Genomic DNA, 17,321 nt, shown 5'->3' with positions numbered 1-17,321 from the left:
TTTTAAATTTACCACATTTTCTCCCTTATTTGGAAAATCAAATTACCCAATCCCCGTTCATATTGCCCTCAATGCTCTCAACACTAGGAGTGTACAGACTAGCATATGCCTCCTCTGATACAAGAATTAGAACTCTACCGCTTTTCCTGCTGCGGCTGATGCAGAATCACTGGGTAACTGTAATCAATGCACTCAGTTAGGCCAATAAATACAGTGGACAGTGACACAGTCTTTATGATTTGGGCTCTGCATGCCATCAAAATGGATTTAAAATTAAACAAATGAGAGGCTATTGAGATGCGGATTTTCAGGTTTAATTCAAGGTGTTGAACAAAAATATCATATGAAGTGGTAGGGATTTCGGAAATACAACCATTTTTCTACAAAGCCTCATCATTTCAGGAGTTCAAAGATAAAGGAACAATAAAAAAAAAATACCATAAATAAAATGTTCATTTTTTAATACTTTGTTGAGAATCCTTTGCAGACAATAAATCCCTGAAGTCTTGAACCCATGGATATCACCAAACACTGGGTTTCCTCCTTTATGATGCTTTTCCAGGTCTTTACCGCAGCTGTCCTCCATTGTTGCTGGTTTGTGGGTCTTTCTGTCTTTAGTTTTGTCTTAATCAAGTAAAATGCTGCTGAATTTGGTTCAAATCTGTTGACTGACTCGACCACTGCAGAATATTCCACTTCTTCATATTAAAAAAACTCCTGGGTTGCTTTCACACTATGTTTTGGCTCATTGTTCATCTGTACTGTGAAGCACTGTCTGAACAAACTTGCAGCACAACTTCCTCCACAACGCTGTAAAAGACTCATTGCAAGTTATCGCAAACGCTTGGTTGCAGTTGTTGCTGCTAAGGGCGGCCCGACCAGCTATAAGGTTTTCACTTTTTCACACAGGGTCATGTAGGTTTGGATTTTTTTCTCCCCTAATAATAAACACCTTCATTTAAAAATAGCATTTTGTGTTTACCTGTATATATATATATATATATATATATATATATATATATATATATATGTATGCATTTGAGCATGGAGACAGCGGAAAATGAATGGAAAATACATAAATCAATGAGCCAAACACAGATACACATGAAAGAGAGAGAGAGAGATAGAGCAGAGAAAGAGAGAGAGATAGAGGAGAGAGAGAGAGTGAGAGAGAGAGGGAGAACTAGTGATTTTTTTTATCTGTTATTTCTCCTGCTGTTGAGTGTATGGTGCTGTTCTGTATGTGTGTGCTGATGCAGGTGCTGGTCTTGGTGAAAATGTCATTAGTTTCTGAGTCCCAGATGATTGTTGCGCAGTTCCACACGATTAAGCCAGATAATTGTGTGTTGATAGCAGGAATGTTCACAGGACCTGGTGGAATACATTTCTTCCGTGGCACGCTTCCCGCAGACGCCACGAGGGCAGAGCTGGAGGGCTAAAAGCTCAGATTAAGGTGGAGGCTGAGCTGAAGGCTAAAGACTGATTAGAGAAGAGGGGGAGCTCAGAGAGCATGACCTGCCTGTTTAGCGCAGAACGACCCAGTGTCTAGACATAATCACAACAAACTGATTCTCCAATAGAATACTGGACAACTGAATATCCCGTAACATATCACCGCTTCCAGAAAACACGCTTAAAACTTCCAGATGCCTTTACAATGTTTGATCAATTTTATATTAAATGAAAAACATTCAAAATAACCAAGTATTTATATGTATAAACACATTTAAGTCAAAATTCCTATATATCCTTATATAACTTATCATGATAAGAATCTTAAAAAAATAATGAAATGCATTATAGTGAAAAACATACATTATTGCTTTTCTTATCAATGAAAATCTGCCATAAAAAAAAAAAACTAAAAGGACTCAAACACTAGAGGGAGCCACTTCACCACGAGAACATAATAAACATTTGCACTGTAGCGGTTCGCTCTTTAACCTACTTGTACACACACTGACATGCCAAATGTCATGGGACCACTACACTTTTGCTGTATCCCATGATGTTTGTTCTATAAAGCCTAAAGGAACATGCCACACTAACATGCTGGATATGTGTGTGGACTCATTCAATGCATTCAGTGTGAATGTGATTTCTGCCAGAGTTGCTTTTTCTGACTGTTTGGACAATTCAAGCCTGGTAGTGCACATCATGATCATTAGCGACCCACTGCACTGTCCACTGTGGGCGGTAATGCCTTCTATGACATATTTCCAGTAAAGAAGTGAAACTGTGGATTGAGGAATGTTACATTTCCAAACACTCTCTTTGGAAATGGAATGTTTTATCAGTTTGGTCTCTGCTTAGACTCTTTGCTATATAATATAATACACTGGAGAGATTTAACATGGTAATTTTTTATCCTCTGTTAATTTTAATTATTTTCCTTTCAAAATCATTGGTGGTTTGGATCAGCAATTTCAGTTTAACCTATCATATAGCAGAAGAACACAGTGATATTTAAAAAGTGAAATAAAGTTTATAAGATTTAACGAAAGGGCGTAATAATTCTTTAAACAAAATGAGGCAGGTGCATAAATTTTGGGCACCCAACAGAAAAAAATGACATCAATATTTAGTAGATCCTCCTTTTGTAGAAAAAACAGCCTCTATATGCTTTCTATAGCTTCCAATGAGAGTCTGGCTTCTGGTTGAAGGTTTTTTGAACCATTCTTCTTTACAAAACATCTCCAGTTCAGTCAGGTTTGATGGTTTCTGATCATGAACAGCTCGCTTTAAATCACACCACAGATTTTCAATAATATTCAGGTCTGGGGACTGAGATGATCTGAGATGATCATTCCAGAACGTTGTACTTGTTCCTCTGTATTAATGCTTTAGTAGATTTAGAGCAGTGTTTAGTGTTTAGGGTCGTTGTCTTGTTGAAGTATCCAGCCCCGGCACTTCAACTTCAACTTTCTCACTGATTCTTAAACATTGTTCTCAAGAATCTGCTGATATTGACTGAAATCCATTTGACCCCCAACTTTAACAAGATTCCCAGATCTTGTTCTGCCACTTCAGGCCTTAACTAGAACTGTGTCTGTGGTCTAGCATTTCGTTACTATGATCCTCACAGTGGAAACTGACAGCTGAAATCTCTGAGATCTGAGCTTTTTATATGCTTCCTCTAAACCATGATGTTGAACAATCTTTGTTTTCAGGTTATTTGAGAGAGTTTGTGTTTTGAGGTTATGTTGTCACTCTTTAGAGAAGATGCAAAGAGGAGAAAAACTTGCAGTTGGCACCTTAACCCTTTCTCATAATTAGATTCACCCGTGTGAATGTAGATAAAGGGTTAATGAGCTTACCAAACTAATTTTGTGTTTCAATAATTAGTGCTAAATGTATTCAAATTAATCAAACGAAAAGGGTGCCCAAATTTATGCACCTGTCTAATTTTGTTTAAAGAATTATTGTACACTTTCTGTAAATCCAATAAACTTGATTTAACCTCTCAAACATCACTGTGATCATCTGCTATTTGATTTATTTAACTGAAATTGCTGATCCGAACAACCAATGATTTATAAAGGAAAATCATAAAAAATTGTCATGGATGCCCAAACTTTTTATGCTTGTGAATATTGTGTGTTTCGTTTTATTATGCACATAGAGAGTCTGTCATTATTATTTCTTAAAAATAAAAACAACAAAATGTGCCTTTAAGCCTTTGTGATGTTGCTTGTTTTGTTACAGTTTTATATATTTTTTTAGAAATACCTTCTTCCAATGAATATAAGGTTGTCAACTCTTCGTAGTTATAGTTTTTAAATTATGAGTAAAAGGTAGGAGAACCTTCACTATACACCTGAATGTCAGGATTTAGACTAATGTTGTGGAATATTGAGCCAATTATCAATTATTTTTTTAAATGCATAAAACTAAACACATGCTTTTAACCACAGAAAAGCAAACAGTTTCCGGAGAATACTCAGCATAGTGTAGATTAATTGGATGTTGGGCAACCTGTTTTACAGAACAATTTTTAGTTTAAAGTAAAAGTATAATCAAATAGGTTACTTATCAAATGGATTACACAACATTAAAATCTATTTTTAAATGTACATAGCAGGCTTCCAATCAGTAAGCTATAATGCAGAGTGTTTTTTTTTTGTATTTTTATTTACTTAATATATAACATATTATTGTATAAATCAGTGTGCATTGATGTGCCATAACATTAAAACCACATTACAGACTGGCTAAATTATATATTATATTATCTTTTTAAAAATAACACATGATCAAGGGGTGGGGTCCACATGTTAGATCGAAAAGGAACCATTCTCGAAGTATGTTGTGTTAAAAGTTGAAAAAATGGACAAGTGTAAGGATCTAAGACAATTTAATGAGAGTCAATTTGTAAAAGCTGGATGACTGGGTCAGAAAATCTACAAATCTTCACATTTTGGGTGTTTCCAGTATGCAGTGGTTATAATCTAATGGTCAAAGAAAGGAATAGAGAAATGGTGAATTAATGAAAGGGTCATGGGCACTTAAGGCTGACTTTTATAAGTTCTACATTTTAGAAGCTCTAAATAATCTGCGGCTAATGTCTTGGTGGCTGATAGAACAGGACACCTTCAGGATACTGTGGAGTGTAAACTGTAAATGTTCTACACAAGGTTATGTGGGTTGATGTAACATTACTGTTAACTTATCAGTGTACTATCCATGTAAAAAGGCACAAAAAAGTGAAGTGTGAAGTTCACTTTTTGAGATCAGGTCAGTGTGGACGATGTTACCGGTGAGTAACGGATGACGGTTCTTTTATAAACTTCTGAAAGTAGAAAGTAGGCTGAAAGGCTACTCCAGGCTGACTGCAGGCCTACAGCCGTGCATGCCGGCGCCAGCAGAGGAAAAACTTAGATTTATATTTCCTTAAAGTTTTCCTCTCTGTGTGTTCCTAAGGCCGTATTTATATAAAAAGTACTCGTAATCCCTTTTGACGTTTGATTCAGATTTTGTAAGGCTTGCCCCTCGGAAAGTTGCTAGTATTTGAATTGCATGAACAAAAAGTGGCAAGTCTTATTAAAGACTGGGTTTTGTTTAGAAATGGTTTAACATAATTTCAGAAACGGCTCTGAAATAATGAATAAACAATGGGTTATGTAAATAGGCGCATTAATGCAGAGCACGAGCGTATAATTAAGCCTCATAATTCCAAATGAAGTGAGCTGGTGGAGGTGTGCTCATGGAGAACAAACAGTGGGCCCAAACCTGCGTGCTGCTCTCTGAGCCAGTGCCACTGGATTTAATGCTTACAACCACAGAGAAGTGTTATGTGGCTCAGCGATTTGCCACCGAGATGGAAGCAAAAATAAGCAGCACTTTAATGCGATTAAAACAGAAGGGAAAGAGAAAAGGGTTGTGTGCTACTCTGACTTTTCAAACATAGGACGGCACCTCATTATTGAACCATTTTTATTTAATCACCAGCCACGGTTTAATACGATTACAGGGTCTTTTCATATTTCGTTAATGTGCCCGTGCGCCGCAATTAGAGAGGGATCTCCTCGTGGTGAAGTGATGGCCTACTCGTGCTATTTGATGCGGCGGTAAGAATGTAGGTAAATGTCTCATCACGTCAGCCAGCCTCAGCTGTCCGTGTCATCCCATCTGCTGCTCGGTGGCACACAAAGGGTTATTGTGGACTGTTGCTCTGCTGTGCCAGGCTTTTGATTTTAATTGCGGTGGCACTCATCTACTCCTCTTCACTCAAAGGCTCAAATGCCCCGTTTGAAATCTAGCGTGTGAGACGCTGATTTTTTCTCTCCCTCTCCTCCTCTCTCCCCCCACCCCTTCTCCCCTCCACTTAACGCTTGTGATACATTAAAAGGTGTAATCCGACTGAAATGGAAATTGCGCTTCTTGAAAACAAATGATGAGAGGAAGATGGCAGGGCCAGCGCCGTGCTCCATCAGAGAGCCTGCGAGGCGGGCCTCCCTCTTTCACTCCCGGATTGTGCCGGGCTTGTTATAGTGGTTAATGGCGGAGCTGCCAGGCAGGTTGATTACAAGGTTACCGTAAACAGTTCTTTTCAGCTGCGCCAAGTGAAATTACAGGTTGTGTTTATACTGCATGTGTGAGGCTAGTTTGTCTCTCCGGCCATGATCTGTAGTGTCGGGTGCTTAGTGCCGGGGCAGTGGCCTGAGCCTTGATTGCTCGCAATCGTTCCTGCAAGAACGCAAAACAAGGATGAGTCTTTGTGGCTGTTTACGGCTGACGTTTAACACGGGCTTTAGGTCATCTGATCATGTTATGAAAATGCAGGTATAAGCAAACCCACGAAGCAGTGTGAACTGATTACATTCGGATCACTCAAACCACATTTGGACAATTTAAACAGATTATCTGTTTTCTGTGTCCAGATACAGTTAAGCCAGTTTCATACTGACTTCCAGTACGCTCGTTGTTTCACAGCAGGCACACATCGTGGAGCAGGGGGCAAATTTTACTTTGTGTTGACTGTATTTGAGCATTGCTATTTAGATGTGTGGATTTTGTTATTTAGCTGTTAAGTATCAGGTTGTGAAATTTAAATAAACAGCTGTCTGTTTAGCTACTCTCTACATTAAGCAAGAATACTACATTTTGTGTGGCTTCAAAAGTTTTAAAAATAGATTTCATTGATTAATAATTGAGCCTAATTCTGATGGGGTGGTGTGAACTGTGCTTTAGACAACTGAAAATACATCTTTAAACATTAGATATTGATTTCTTGCTCTCTTTTTCACTTGTATATTGCTAGTTAATCAACCACAGCTGGCAGCATTCATTCGTTCATTCTCTCATCGTTTAAATATTAAAATCCTTCATGCTTTATGATAAGGTCTTTTGGAGAAATGTGCAAACCATCTAGTATCCCACTGCATTGTGGACCCCCCCACCCCCCCCCCCCCCCACCAACTGTTCCCCTGAAGTGTTTAACAACCACAATGATAGAAATTATTGGTAGGGAGTAAAATGCAAATGATATATTTGTTTATGTGCTTTTTACTTTTTTTTTTTACAGTTAAATCCAATAATACCATCTGGAAAGACTGGGGAAGCATTTCAGTGAAAAATATTAATAGAATACATTTTTTTAGAATACTTTTATTGATTTTTAGTTTAGTTTACTACTACTATAATTTGAACAGAGAAACTTTTTTTACACTGTGCCAAAAACATTATAAAGGGATCAATAGAAAATCTCCAAAAGGACCTGAATTAAACTTTTTTACATTAACTTACATTAAACGTTAAGAAGGTTCATCTCTCTCCTTGTATATTTGCTGGTCTTGAGATACTTGTTTTTCATTTGACAGTGATGGAAGCTCATGTTAATGCCAGGTGTAAACAGGCTACTTACAGTAAATATAATTATTTGACTAAAGCATGTGGAAAAGTTATATACTAATACATCTGAAATTAAGCAGATTCTTCTTTATATTCTTCTATTGTGTTTTGCTGCTGTGTGGTTTAACCCTGACGATGATGAAGCACGTCCTGCAGCCTTCTAACTCCTGTATCACCTCAAATGATGATTTTTGAGAATATTACTATTAACAGCTAGATATAGAATCTTTTAAGATTCCCTCACAATTTTAGATGCTTTTTTCCTTCAAACGTCCTAAACTCAAAAATGAACATTTAAGAAATCAATCAAACAAATATTATATAATTGTTCAGCTCCTTCATGGCTTCAAATAATGCAAATTAGTGTACAAGGTTCATTGTAATTAGCAAAGTTGCTTTTGGGCTTTGGCAGTGGAATGTGTGTACAGTACAGCACTTGTAGGCTTCACTAACTGATTCCAAACACACAGTGATTTAATTGCTATTTGATCTGGGAAGCATAATATTATTACAGTCCAAGCCAATGCAAATTTGGTTTGCTGTTCTCAAATATTGTTCCGTCAAAAATGAAAACAAGACTGCTACATAACATTAACAGCATCCGCGCCCTGAGTGTGTGATAAACTGTAATATGTTCCTAAATTCGAACAGCATGTGGATAAAAAAATGTTTTAAAATATTTATTTTCGATCATTAAAGATAATATCTAAATATAAGTGCATAAACATAAATGATCTCATCAATGTTAATATTTGCATAATATTTCTATGGTATAAATACATAAATACATTTTAGTGTGGGTTTTATTTCCAGAGACATTGCTGCAGTTGGTCTTCTGCTCCTCGGGGTCCTCGTGTGTAATAAAAAGGCTTTTGTATCAGAGAAAATGGGAAAAACTTGTGACTCTCTGAATGTGAATGAGTTGCAATTAAAAAAAATGGGAGTGTGTGGTGGTGGTGGTGGGGGGGGTTAAGCCTTATGTTTCCATTGAAATAGGTTTGCAAATTGAAGCAGGTTTTGGGCACTGCCCCGGCAATAGAAAATAAGCAGGCATTTGGGTGCTGGAGTAATTAGTTTAATTTAAAAAGGTTTGCCTCACAGCAGGTAGGGGTGAACAGTAGAGACTGGAGGCCTGTGGGGTTTGACAGGCGTGTGAGGGGCTGGGGTTCAGATCATAGCTCTGGGTCATACGGGGCAAAAGCGGCCTCATATGGGTAAGAGACCTTGTGACTGGGGGATGGAAGCAACTGCATTTCAAGCTCTCACACAAGCTACACATCTTCACACCACATGGAGAAACAGAAATACTCTGTGATTTTAAGAATAAATCTATTTACACTTCCTTTCTTTAGGTTATAGGAGTCATTTTAAAGTAAAGTTATTGCTCATTCTAGCAATAGATTCTACAGTTCTAAAATAACGCTGCTTAAAATGGTTATTTAAGGAAAATCCATAGAAGAACAATAGTTAGCTCCATAAATGAGATGTTCACAATCACAGATCTTTAGACTAGAACCCAAGAGAATTTACACAAACAGTAAATGGGTGGGAAAAGTAACATCAAATATTATTATGCATACTACACATAACGATTGTGTATTAAAAAACAGTGTATCCTGCTTTTGTTTGAGTGACTGTCTCTACTATCCACTGAAGACTTTCTACTACATCTTGAAACACTGGTTTAAATCTCTCTTTCTGATTGGACCAGAGAACACAGTTCCACTGCCTCACAGAAGCTCAGGGGTTTTTCACTGGGGGCTTTCTACCCTTCTAATCCACACCTGGTATTAGGCAAAGTTCCAGCAGGTTCATGTTTATCTGCATGTTTAGTACTATTCTATTAGCAGTGATTTTCTACAGGGATTAGACAAGCTGTGTGTGTGAATTTGCACATATGTGTCAGCAGAGGGCACAACCTAAAGTAGCTGAATGCATTTATGAGAAGAGGTGTCCACAAACATCTGGACACATTGACAGTGTGTGAAGTCATGGTGTGTAAGTTCTGAGTAAGGAGACTGAAAACAACTGTAAAATAATTTTATGTAGCTAGCTTTGTAGCTAACTGGCTGGAAATATGGCTAAGCAGCTAGCCTAGCTAGTGTGAACTAGCTAAATAAACTAGTAAAGGCTAGTCCTAGCCGGCCGGCTATACCATCGCTCTTTCTTGCAAATGTCTGTTCCCTTGACAATAAACTGGACTACATCCGACTCCAGCGAACTACCCAGCGTGAGTTCAGAGACTGCTGTGTTTTGGTTTTTGTGGAATCGTGGCTTAACGACAACATTCCGGACAGCGCCATTCAGCTAGCCGGGCTAACCGCGTTCAGAGCCGATAGAAGCACGGCTCTATCCGGGAAGACCCACGGTGGAGGCGTGTGTGCTTACATCAACACGGAATGGTGTAACAACGCTGTGACTGTCGCCAAACACTGCTCTCCGCTGGTGGAGTTCCTGATAGTCAAGTGCAGACCTTTTTATTTAGTACGGGAGTTCTCCGCCGTACTAATAGCTGCTGTCTACATTCCACCCAGCGCTAGCATTGGTGCTAATGCTAAAGAGGCTCTGTGTGAACTCTATCGGTCTATCAGCGATCTGCAGAACAAACACCCAGACGGACTGTTTATTATCGCCGGAGATTTCAACCACGCAAATCTCAAGTCAGTGCTTCCTAAATTCCACCAACATGTGACCTTTACAACGAGAGGAGCGAGCGCGTTGGATCTTGTTTACACAAACATCCCCAGCGCGTACCGTGCGGAGCCCCGCCCCCACCTCGCTTTCTCGGATCACATGTGTGTTTGGCTGACACCAACATACACACCACTCATCAGATGCTCCAGACCAGTTCAGAAGCAGGTGAAAACCTGGCCGGCAGGCTCCATCTCTGCCCTTCAGGACTGTTTTGAGTGCACTGCATGGGACATGTTTAGGGAGGCTGCTACTGAAGGCGATTCTGTTGATTTGGAGGAGTATGAAGCATCAGTCACTGGCTACATCAGCAAGTGTATTGATGATGTCACTGTCTCCAAGACCATCACCACACGCCCAAACCAGAAGCCTTGGATGACTGCTGAGGTACGTGCGCTGCTGAGGACCCGCGACTCCGCCTTCAGAGTGGGTGACAAGGTGGCCCTGAGGAAAGCGAGAGCCGAACTGTCAAGAGCTATCAGAGTGGCAAAGCGCGCACACGCCCAGAGAATCCACAGCCACTTCAAGGACATGGGTGACGCGCGGCGCATGTGGCAGGGCATCCAGGCAATCACCAACTACAGGACAATGCCACCGTCCTGTGAACGTGATGCCTCCCTCCCTGATGCCCTAAACAACTTTTATGCACGGTTTGAGGCACAAAACAACACGATGGCGAGAAAGACCATGCCCAAGCCGGACGAGCAGGTGTTGTGCCTGACTGCAGTGGATGTGAGGAACACTCTGCGCAGAGTCAACCCACGAAAAGTTGCAGGACCAGACAACATCCCCGGCAGAGTGCTCAGGGAGTGCGCAGACCAGCTGACAGATGTTCTCACGGACATCTTCAACATCTCCCTGTGCAGCGCCACTGTCCCAATGTGCCTCAAGCCCACCACCATCGTCCCCGTGCCGAAGAAGTCCACAGTGTCCTGCCTCAATGACTACCGTCCCGTTGCACTTACACCCATCATCATGAAGTGCTTCGAGAGGCTAGTCATGATGAACATCAAGACACAACTGCCCTCTTCACTGGACCCCCTGCAGTTTGCGTATCATCCCAATCGCTCCACGGACAATGCCATCACCACCACCCTTCATCTCTCCCTCACCCACCTGGAGAAGAAGGATACTTACGTCAGAATGCTGTTTATAGACTTCAGTTCAGCATTCAACACCATCATCCCACAGAACCTCACCAGGAAGCTAAGCTCGCTCGGCCTCAACACCCCCCTCTGCAACTGGATCCTGGACTTTCTGACGGGGAGACCCCAGTCAGTCCGGTTCGGGGGCAGCACCTCCAGCACCATCACACTGAACACGGGGGCCCCCCAGGGCAGTGTCCTGAGTCCTCTGCTGTTCACCCTGCTGACTCATGACTGTGCTGCAAAACACAGTTCTAACAGCTTTATCAAGTTCGCCGATGATACAACCGTGCTGGGTCTCATCACCAAAGGCGACGAGTCAGCATACAGAGAGGAGGTGCAGCGGCTGACAGACTGGTGTACAGTCAACAACCTTCACCTGAATGTGGACAAGACAAAGTAAATGGTTGTTGACTTCAGGAGAGCACAACACACCCACTCTCCACTCAACATCGACGGGTCCTCTGTGGAGATTGTTAAGAGCACCAAGTTCCTTGGTGTCCACTTAGCAGATAACCTCACCTGGACCCTTAACACCAGCTCTACAGCCAAGAAAGCCCAGCAGCGTCTCTACTTCCTCCGGAAGCTGAGAAAGGCCCGTCTCCCTCCACCCATCCTCACACTCTTCTATAGAGGGACCATTGAGAGCATCCTGAGCAGCTGCATCACTGCCTGGTTTGGGACCTGCACCGTCTCTGACCGCAAGACCCTCCAGCGTATTGTGAGGACAGCTGAGAGGATCATCGGCGTCTCATCTGCGTCTCAAAAAGAGCTTGGTCTGCTGTTTAGGATCATGTTGAACTTGAAGACAAACAAGTAAAGAGCCTGAATTACCCACCAGATGTCACTGTAGTGGATGATGATTCGAACATCTCACAAGAATGAATTATTTTCCGAATCATTTTCATTGCTATCACTATAATTTGGTTTTCCACCTTCTTTACACGTTGCCATGTTTCTGTTACATCCCAAAAAAGCTCCAACCTCCAAGTTTATGGGGAGCCTACCCACTAGCCAGTTTTCAGTGGATGAGGGTCAACTATTTAAATAAAAAAAATAGTATTTAAGTACTTGTTCAGGGTATTTATTTCATTTTAGAAAGTATATAGAAGTATTAAGTTAAAACAGCAAAGAATACGTACCTGTACATTTTTCAATACTGTTCTACAGCAACCAATTTTTGGACAATAGATACTGTAACATTACTGCTGCTGTGTGCTGAGTGGTTAATGAACTGATGTTGAAGTTACAGCCACAGCATGTTTAAAAGGCTTCTAACTACTAGAGATTGTGTATCAGTTAATACAGGCTGTTTTAAGCAGAAAGAAGGGCTGGTATTAGGTACCCTTGTTCTTATTGAAGTAGTGGAAAGAGTAAAGTATGAGCATTGGGTGCGTAATATTATTATTATCTGATAGAAGAATCAATAAAATGTGTGCATCAGATTTTTTTAATGTGTGCATAAGAGTAATCCGACAATGGATTTTTTTTAAGGCATTGGCCAATATTTCAAAGCAATACTTGTTGATGTATTTGACTGTATGCTGGAAAAAGACCCAACAACACTGGCTGTGCTACTTAAAAATGAATTGATATATTTTTGTCTGTCCTTGTGTTTGCCAGTTTGTTGGGTACATGTATGGAGGTCTAGAATACTGATACATAACCCACACGCATGCACACACACAAAAACGCACACACACAAAAACACACACACACATACACATATACAAACTATGTACATTATCACCTATACACACAAACCACCATCATTAATCATTTATTTTTTGGCTTAATTATTATTTTTTTTGTTATTATTATTATTATTATTATTATTATTATTATTATTATTATTATGTAATAAAAAGTTGTACTCCACAGTGGGGGTTGGTGGCAGGCCAAAAAAATAAAAATAAAAAAATAAACTGGAACAGGCTGAAAAAAACAGTCAAGCATTCAAATGAAAACTGATAAAAAAATGCTAATGAGAATGAGGAAACATTTTAGACACAATTACAACAAAACAATAAAATAAATAAGTAAAATAAAAATTAGAGAGTGAAAACATTAAATAAAATGAATTGTTTTAAGCTAGTTTTTATTTCTTTGTAATACTTTTAAAGTTATAAAGTAACACTGGAGTGTATAGTCTTTCTGTAATTTATAAACATGTATATCCCATCAATACGTCCCTAGATTTTTAGTGACACTCTTGTATGAGTTTGAGTGAGTTTGAATGAGTTTATGGTGGCGCTAATGGCTATGGTGGCGATAAAGGATATTTCTGACATGATTCAACTTCAATATCAACCTATCTTGCTACCTCGAGTGCCCATCTCTGGTGAGAAAGTGCTGTTTTTATGTCACTGTCAAAATAGCTATTTGAATTTTTAGGAGTTTATTATTGAAGTCACTTGAAATAAGATCCTAGTTTTAATAGTTTTTAAGAGTGGGGTGATTCTGTTGTTTAACAGGTGTAGTTTTGCATTTTCAATGTCTGATCTGAAATCAGTAAAAAACATAAGCAAAAGATACACAAATCAGACATAAAGTACTAAGGAGAAAGAGGTTTACTTTGCAATAGATGCAAAGAATGGTTGTTTCCTGTGAGTCAATAACTTTTATCTGCTAACTAAATTAGGAAAATGGGAACTGAACTCAAGATTAGTTGCTGTTATTATTTTTGAAAAACTTGACAAATAAAATAAAATGAGAGATATGACCAATCACAAAGCAGGACAGATGTTAAAAACCATGGAATGAAACAATACATGAATTAATAGTATTAAACTTTCAGAATGTTGCTTTAAAAATTAAGTAATCTCTAAAATGGCATCTATACAGGATAAAAAGTCTTCCTAACGTTCAGTAGAAAAATTCAGTAAAAAATTTTAAAATTGTTGTCGGTCGGTTAGCAATGAAATTATTGTAAAAAAGTGAAAATGGCATTTACATGTTATATTATACAAAGTACAACACTTTTTAAATAAATTAATATAAAAGGAAAAACATTTTTTTTACTTTTAGATTGTGTAATATTTGATACTGATTTGTACTGCGGCTTCAGATATATTTGATACTGATAGTTCTTCTGCTGTTTAACATCAATCAGATCTTTTATATTGGAATTTCACTTTGGGGCCATTAACTGTAAAGCACCTGTTTAAGATTCACCAGTTCAATTCAAATTCTATTTCCAAGCTCACAGATAATTCCTCTTTAGAAGCATCAATTACTTTCTGCGTGTTTCTGAGATCCTCCTCTTACACTGGGCCACGAGCCTGCAAAGCCTCTCAGATGAGAGTGGAACATGCAGAGAAAGTGAAATGGCTTGTGCTGCTTCAGACCCAGGAGAAAGAACAAGCCTGTACATCCTCACTGCTCACCTATATCTAACAACAATATAGACTCTGAATAGATTTGTATTGTAAATTTCATGGTAATTGTCCTCAGAGCAGATTATGTTAACTGAATTTAAATGACCCGCTTGTTTATACAGGTTATGGTAATTGAATTCATCCACTTGGAGAGTTTGTCAGTATGACAATAACATATTAAAATGTTATGATAATACACATGTTAATAATTATGAATATGACAAATGTATGCACTTGCTCTACATGCTAAACATAATGTCATACACATTTATGCTCTTGTTGATACATTAAACATATGATGATGAATAATGTAAATTTTAATGTTATGGAAATTGAATTCTAAGTAAAGGGCAACTCATTAAGGGACAAATCTAATCGTGATATTTGCAGACATATCCACAGATTTACACACGGTATTACTGTTTGTTCATTTCGACGTAACAATACATCGATTTCAGTGTGTTTGTGAAACTCAAAAAAGCTAAAGTAAACAATATGTATAGAACTTGTGAAGCAATATACTAGAAGAACCAGTTTTATTAATATATATTTTTTAAGTACCATTTTTATAAATGTGGCATGTGTGTGTGTATATATTGTTCTAGATTGTGGAGAACCTCTATTTAATATAAAAGTACTATACCAGCAATTCTATGCTCATGGCGAGCAGCAGCAGCAGTAGCAGTGTGCAGTATTAATTATTCCTCCTCAGTGCATGAGCTGCATTACGTGTGTTGATTCAACAAATAACTGAATGTGATGTGGGTCTCCAGCAGCATGATTGTCGTGATTTTTATGATCTGCTATAATACCAATATCTTGGGTCGTTACAGAGCGCTGGTTTTTATTAGCTGACTGTGTGGGCTGAGTGAACATGTGAAACACACTAGTACATTTCCAGCGTCGTAAATATTAGCCAAAGTTGCAATATAAATAACATAAATTACTTTTTATTGAGGTACACTGACTTAAATTGAATAAGATTAGATATAGAAACCGCATAACCACCACTGCACAGCAGTACAGCAGAATCCAGCACCTGCATTTTACCCATGGCTTAACTAATGGTGGTGAACACACACATATAGAGGTAGGCAGCCACCTCAGCACACAGAGAGCAATTCCTTGGTTAGATGTGCAGGTCTGTTAACAATCATAACTCATCTGTACTGTTTAAAACAGTAAATTATATTAAAATAAAACATTTCATGGAACCCTTTGTTTCTGTAAAGTATTTTTTTTTACATTATATATTCTTTATAAGTGTGACAGCTGACGTTGCAAAAAAAAAAAAAATTTAGGGCTATTTTAGCATCGCCATTGCAATGTATACGATATATACAATGATCACCGCGCAGAGTGTTTAATGTCATACACAACCTTAACTAATTTAAAACATCATACTTCCACTTTTTCCTGCTTGATACAAAAGGGATATATATTTTTTAACATTTTCTGTTCTCATTTTCTGTTTTCTTTTGCCATGGCCTCTCTACCACAGGGATATTCTATTTATTTAATATTAAGCAACTGAAATTGAGAAAGGCTGTATAATGTATAGCAAACAATGACATTTTCTTTGAAAGGCCAGATAAAATATATATTTACCATATTTAATTAATTAATTAATACGTCGGATCAAATTCTTGTATTTTTTAATATCACAATATGCAGCTCTGGAAAAAAATAAAAGACCACTTCAGTTTCTATTTATAGGTATAAGTTTGAGTAAAATTAACATGTTGTTTTATTTTATAAACTATGGACATTTTTCCCAAATTCCAAATAAAAATAGTAATTTAGAGCATTTATTTGCAGTACTTGTTGGAATTACCCTGTTTTTTAATCACAGTTTCCATGCATCTTGTCATGTTCTCCTCCACCAGTCTTACACACTGCTTTTGGATAACTTTATGCCTTTACTCCTGGTGCAAAAATTCAAGCAGTTCAGCTTGGTTTGCTGGCTTGTGATCATCCGTCTTTCTCTTGCTTATATTGCAGAGGTTTTTAACTTGGTAAAATAAAAGAAACTAATTTTTAAGTGGTCTCATTTTTTTCAGAGCTGTATATTGCAAAAAGAATACGTATTGCAATGTCAATGTTTTTCCCAATATCTTACATTCCTTGTGTTAGTTACATTTATCGTTTTGCATAATTTCTGTGTAATTTTTCTTTAGTAATTTTAATTTAACTTTTTTTCCTGCTACAATCTAAAGCTAAAAGCTGTTTAAAACAGATGATTTATATATTCCACTTACATACAGATTTGTTTTTTGGAAAGTCACAGGATCACAATTCAAGAAAATAGTGTAACAAATTGCATACTAGGAATATACACCAGAACATTTACTAAAAAGCTTTTAAAAAAGGTGTATATTAACTTTACTTTGGTTTAAACTGATAGAAACACCTGCCTGTGTGCTGCACGCCACTAAAATGACTTTGTTGCACACCAAATTCTAATATGTTCTAGTATGTAGAAGTGCGTTTCCTCCTGCTGGTTTTGCCACATCTGGGCAACATATGTAGTGAAAGGTTTCAGCTTCTACACAGGCCAGTCTACAGGCTCATCTGTAGTTTTGTTTAGTTCTGAGTAGGCCGGTGATTTTCTGCAAATTCAGCGCAAGTGTTGAAACGCACAGCGTGTGTTTTTATGTTTTTACAGTTTGTGAATTCTCAGTCTGAAAAATGTGTGACTGTCCATATGTTTGTGTGTATTTCTGTGAGATGTGTATGTGGATGGGACATTTGTGTGAGT

The sequence above is a fragment of the Astyanax mexicanus genome, chromosome 11 (assembly GCF_023375975.1).
Source record: "Astyanax mexicanus isolate ESR-SI-001 chromosome 11, AstMex3_surface, whole genome shotgun sequence".
In the NCBI taxonomy this organism is placed as follows: domain Eukaryota; kingdom Metazoa; phylum Chordata; class Actinopteri; order Characiformes; family Acestrorhamphidae; genus Astyanax; species Astyanax mexicanus.
This window is presented reverse-complemented; position numbering follows the sequence as displayed.